General features: G+C 36.2%; 1 pseudogene across 1 annotated transcript in view; it reads right to left on the bottom strand.

Moving 5' to 3' along the window:
* Positions 1–1,701: 1,701 nt before the first annotated feature.
* The window catches only part of LOC308354992 (histone deacetylase 2-like), a 9,554-nt pseudogene continuing 5,326 nt past the window's right edge, over positions 1,702–5,929 (bottom strand). The window contains exon 2 of the transcript in view: positions 1,702–3,432. The product of the transcript in view is annotated as a histone deacetylase 2-like (transcript). The remainder of the gene's footprint in view (positions 3,433–5,929) is intronic.

Genomic DNA, 5,929 nt, shown 5'->3' with positions numbered 1-5,929 from the left:
TGACTCCCCCAAAGTGGCCCAATTCCTTCCAGTTCTGGTTGTGCCTAGGACTGGGGCTTTTCCTTTCTCCTTACTGGCCTGTTCCAATTCCATACTTCTGATATTCCAGCATGCCTTTTGGAATCTGAGTCTTGACACTGCGTGCCCTGAGGCGGGGTTTAGAAGATTACCTATAAGCCATGAAGTACTTACTAGTCGTCATGCTTCTATTTTATCAGGACAACCTGTGCAAATTATTTTCCGTTGTATATATATGTTCTTTTTTTATAAAAGAAATTTTAAGATAAAATTCACATACTATAAAATTCACCCATTTAAGTGTATAGTTCAGTGGTTTTTAGAAAATGAGTTGTACAGTCATCACTACAATCTGATTTTAGAATATTTTTATCAGCCCCCTTCCTACCACCCAGAGAAAACAGTGTGCTCATTTGCCATCACTTTCCAGCCCTAAACAATCACGAGTCCCCTTTCTGTTATAGAATTTGCCTGTTATGGACATTTCATATAAATGGAATCATAAAATATGTGATCTTTTGTGTCTGACTTCATTTAGAATAATGTTTTTGAGGTTCATCCACATTGTAGCATGTATCTGTACCTCATTACCTCTTAATGGTCAGATAATATTCCATTGCATGGCTCTTCCACATTTTGTTTATCCATTCACCAGTAGATAAACATTTGGGTTGCTTCCACTTTTTGTTTACAATGCATAATGCTATTATGAATACTCTTGTACAAGTTCTTGTGTGGACGTGTTTTATTTGTCCTGGGTATACACCTTGGAGTGAAATTGTTGGTCATATGGTAATTCTACGCTTAGCACTTTGAGGAACTGCCAAACTGTTTTCCAAACTGGCTGCCCCATTTTACATTCCTAGCAGAAATTTATGAAGATTCTAACTTCTCCCTATTTTTGTAAGTACCTGTTCTTACCTGTCTTTATTTTAGACTTCCAAGTGGGTGTGAAGTGGTATCTCATTGTGGCTTTCATTTGCATTTCTCTGGTAACTAACGATCTTGAGAAACCTTTCATTTGTTTATTGGCCATTTGTATATCTTCTTTGGAGAAATGACTATTCAAGCCCTTTGCCCATTTTTAAATTGGGTTGTCTAATTATTACTAAGTTACCAGAGTTCTTTATAAATTCTGGGTACAAGTCCCATACTGTATATGATTTGCAAATATCTTTTCCCATTCTGTGGGTTGTCTCTTTACTTTTTTAATGTTGTCCTTTGAAGCACAAAAGTTTAAAATTTTGATAAAGTCCAATTTATCCGTTTTTTGGTCGTTGTTACTTGTGCTTTTGGTGTCATTTCAAGAACCTACTACATAACTCGAGGTCATGAAGACTTACTCTTATGTTTTCTTCTAAGAGTTTTATAGTTTTAACTCTCACATTTAGGTCTATGAGCCACTTGGAGTTAATTTTTGTGTATGGTTTAAGGAAGAGGTCCAACTTCATTCTTTTGCATGTGAATATCCAGTTGTCCCAGCTCCATTTGTGGAAAAGACTATTCTTTCCCTATTGCCTTGATACCCTTGTTGAAAATCAAATGACCATAAATGTGAAGTTTTATTTCTGGATCTTCAATCTATATGTCATTTTATATACCAGTGTCACACATTGTTAATTACTATAGTTTTGTAGTTTGTAGTTTGTTTTTTTTTTTCTCAACTATAATTTTTTTAATAAAGAAAATTATAAAACATGGAAAAATCAGCTCAAAATGTCCATTTACTTCTTTAGTAGATCATTGTTTGACAAAGTAACATCAATTTTTAAATACTAATACATAAAGCATGATGGAGAAGAGAAATTTTTCATTATAATTAGAAAGGTCACAAAAAAATTTGCCAAGAAAAACAAAAGCCATTTTGAAAATAAACATAGTCCATGCCAAACTAGTGTAAAATGAATCCAGGAGCCTTCAAAAGGAAAAAACTTTCTCCCCAATATTTTCTCTCCTTTTTATGGCTTCTGAAATGGGGAGACTCTCAAATTCAAAGGTTGCTGAGCTGTTCTGATTTGGCTCTTTTGGTATCTGTTTTTTCACTACTCTTGTCCTTCTTCCTTAACATCTACTTTTTTTTTTTTTTTTTTTTTTTGCCCTCAGTTTCCTTCTTGTCTTCTTTGGTTCTAGTTTTCTTTGCTCTTTCCTTATGTTAGTCACATTTCTATGACCTCCTTTCCTTCATCCTCAGAATCTGAGAATCCCTCATCACAAGCTCTCTCTTTATCTGATATTCAAATAGAAATTCTCTTGTCTGATTCCTGTCCATCTTTATCTCCACTGTCTTCATGAATAGCATCTTCCGGAATAGCTTGCATCTGGATGCCAGGTGCATGAGGTAACATGTGTAAATTTTCAAATAAATGCTGTTTTATCTTTTCCATATATTCCATAGTGTTCTGGCTTGTCATGTTTGAAGGACTAATATACAGTTTGCAGTCTGGCCCAAAATACTCAAAGTAATCATTATATGGCAATTCACTGGGAACCTCACAATTGAAGGCAACTGTAGTCTTATATGTCCAATATCGAGCAACATTACAGATTGTCTATCCACCTCCCCCAAGCATCAGTACTGGCATATTGAAAGTTTTTACCACTTCTACACATTTGGCATGACCTTTGACTGTCAGACTGAAGCAACCAAGTCTATCACCAAATAATGAGTCTGCACCACACTGTGACACCACAGCACTAGGTTGATATATCTCCATTACTTTTAGGATAATAGGCTTACATAACTCCCCTGACTCATCATCTATACCATCTCTCATTGGGAAGTTGACAGCAGAATACAGACTATTCTGTACCAATATCCCTCATGTCTCCTCTTCCAGGTTAGTATTCCCTATATTTATGGAATAATAATCATTACACGATCTGTTGCATAAAAAGCTTCTTGAGCACCATCACCATGATGAATATCAGTAATAATACATAAGACTCTCTGATGATAATTCAGTAACTCAAGGATGGCAAGTACAATATCATTAACACAAAAGAATCCTAATTCTTCTGATTTCTTAGTATGATGGAATCCTCCAGCCCAGGTAACAGCCATGTTGGTTTGTTGTTGGTTTAACTTCACAGCCCCAAGCACCAGCTGAGGGCTGACAAAACTTAGTCCATTGAACTCTGGACAATTATTTTCAACACTAAATTTCTGCATCTGCTTACTATATTCAGCCATGTTATCTGGTCTTACTGAATATAAACATTTGATGTATTCATCACTGTGGTATTTTGCCATTTCTTCACCAGTGGTTTTATGGGGACTGTATATTTCCATTTTTTTATATAAGCCATAACTTAGCAGCAAGTTACAGAGCCGTGAGGATTCTGAGGTTTCATGGGCTGATCCTGTCCATAATAATAATTTCCGTATCACCATCATAGTAGTTGACTTTCTTCTTGCTACCTCCCTAACACTAGGCCATGGATTCCCAGACCACATCCAGCTCCCAGTTCTGGCTCTTCCTGCTCCTGCTGCTGGGCCTCAACCCAACTTTCAGGTGACAGTGCCACAGAGTAGGGCTGGCTGGAGGTTGGAGAGAAGAGTGATGGGAAGGATCGAGAGCACCTAGTATATACAGTAAAATATTGACAGTGATTATCTCTGTAGGGTATTTATTTATTTTGCTTTTTTTCATTTTCCACTTTTTATGTTAAACACCTATTATCATTGTAATTAGAAGCAAAACATATCAACCGTTATTTTTGAAAATACAAATCAAATCAAATCAAATGATTAGATAACAAGGAAAAAAATGTGTACTGACCAATCCTAAATTATTTTTATGAACTTATGGAAAACAGTAACTGGGAGCCAACCAGCTCCTGCACAGAGGCAAGGGTATATGGGGCTCTAAATTTCAGAGGGGAAGAAAGAAGATAAAATGGCCAAGGTCTTTTTGATGGTCCCTGGCTCTAGGAATCAGAAAATTAATAATGATTAATAGTTTATAAAAAAGAAAAGAACTTATACATTTTGTTTTAGAAGTCTGTGTTACGAAGGGGAGATCAACAAAAGTTGGCAAAAGAAAATTTCTTTGTCATCTGGTAATACATGATACCTGATTTGGATTGCCCTTCTTTGGTTTCTTTAAAAACCTGCATTGTACTCAAGAAAGTAGTTCCTGGATGACCTATCTGATCTTACTGGTATACATACTTAAATGGTTTCATCCAGATTTGGAGAGTTATAACAATTTGATTTGATTGACTTTGCTATCACCAGTAGATTACTGAGTTATGCCATAAATTCAGCAAAGCTAAAAACTGTCCAGAATGTGCATGTGTATGACTTGGGTGGATTTATTTGTATTTGCCATGGAAAAAAGGCACAAAGTATTCTATTTACCTGAAGCTGCTATTTTTATCCAAAAAGTGTCCTGGATCAAACTTCTCTGGATTGGGAAACTCCTTGCCATTGAAAAAAACTAAAGACAGTAATGCAATACAGTAGTGCCCTGGAACCAAGAAATGGAGAGTGGAATGTTACTCTATCACACTTATCCTTGGTTTATAAGAAAAAAAAAATGCCATCACCACCACCACCACCTAACACTCTTAATTATAGTGGATTGAATAGGACTGAGCACTCTTAAACTAGCCTGAGTGGTTGTCTAGAGTTATGGCTGTTTTACACACACTCTCATACATTACCTTTTACTGAATAATAAGATGGTTGTCAGTGGGAAGAACAATATTATGGTCAATGTGTAATAATCAATTCTTGAAAAACTAGGGTTTGTAACCCATTTTGTCTAGACAACAAACTATACTGGAATTGCTGCCTCAAATTAGGAGCTTACATGTCACAATATTTTTCTTTCTGGATCCAGATATGAATGGAAGAAAATGAGATATGAAATTACTGACTCAAATCCCACTTCCCTCACTTGTAAAATGGGGTGGGGTAACCAAAACAACAGGCTTTCTTCTTTTTTCACAAAAAGTTTTGAGGATTAAATGGCAAAATAGTAACAATAACCACAATTTATATTGGGCCCTTCACATTTACCTGACACTGCACTTAGTTTTTTAGAAATCTCATTTAGGGGCGCCTGGGTGGCTCAGTGGGTTAAGCCGCTGCCTTCGGCTCGGGTCATGGTCTCAGGGTCCTGGGATTGAGCCCCGCATCGGGCTCCTTGCTCAGCAGGGAGCCTGCTTCTCTCTCTGCCTCTGCCTGCCTCTCTACCTGCTTGTGCTCTCTGTCTCTCCCTCTGTCAAATAAATAAATAAACTCTTTAAAAAAAAAAAAAAAAGAAATCTCATTTAATCTTCACTTCAACCATGTCTAGTAGGCTCTCTTTGTTCATATGGTATAAACAAGAAAACTGACATTTAGAAAGAAGAAATAATTTGAGGTTAGATTTTTAGCAAGTGGCATGGTTAGAACTTGAACCAGGTTCTATCTGATTATAAAAGCATCCCTACTATTTAAGCAAAAGCTTCCTTTTTCCATATTTACTTTATTTTGCATTTCCCCTAAACATTATTTTACAATGATTTGAGTAGGTAATACATACACATGGTATAAAATATAAGAAAATGTACAAAAGGGTGAAAAGTGAAAATGAATCCACTTCTTTTCCTATATTCTTTCGGTTTCCTTCTTTATGTAATCACTGTTACACACTTATGATAATCCTTTGGGAGATAGCTTACAGATTTAAAAAAAAAAAAAGGACACATATATACATCCCCCACTATTTTCACTCAAATAGCAGCATCCTAGGGTGTTCTGTCACTTGCTTAGTATTCTACTTTATTGAAATAAGGCAATTTTTTAAAAAGATTTTATTTATTTATTTGACAGAGAGAGAGATCACAAGTAGGCAGAAAGGCAGGCAGAGAGAGAGAGAGAAGGGGAAGCAGGTTCCCTGCCAAGCAGAGAGCCCAGTGTGGG

This window comes from Martes martes (assembly GCF_963455335.1).
Source record: "Martes martes genome assembly, chromosome: 14".
NCBI classification, from domain to species: domain Eukaryota; kingdom Metazoa; phylum Chordata; class Mammalia; order Carnivora; family Mustelidae; genus Martes; species Martes martes.
This window is presented reverse-complemented; position numbering and strand designations above follow the sequence as displayed.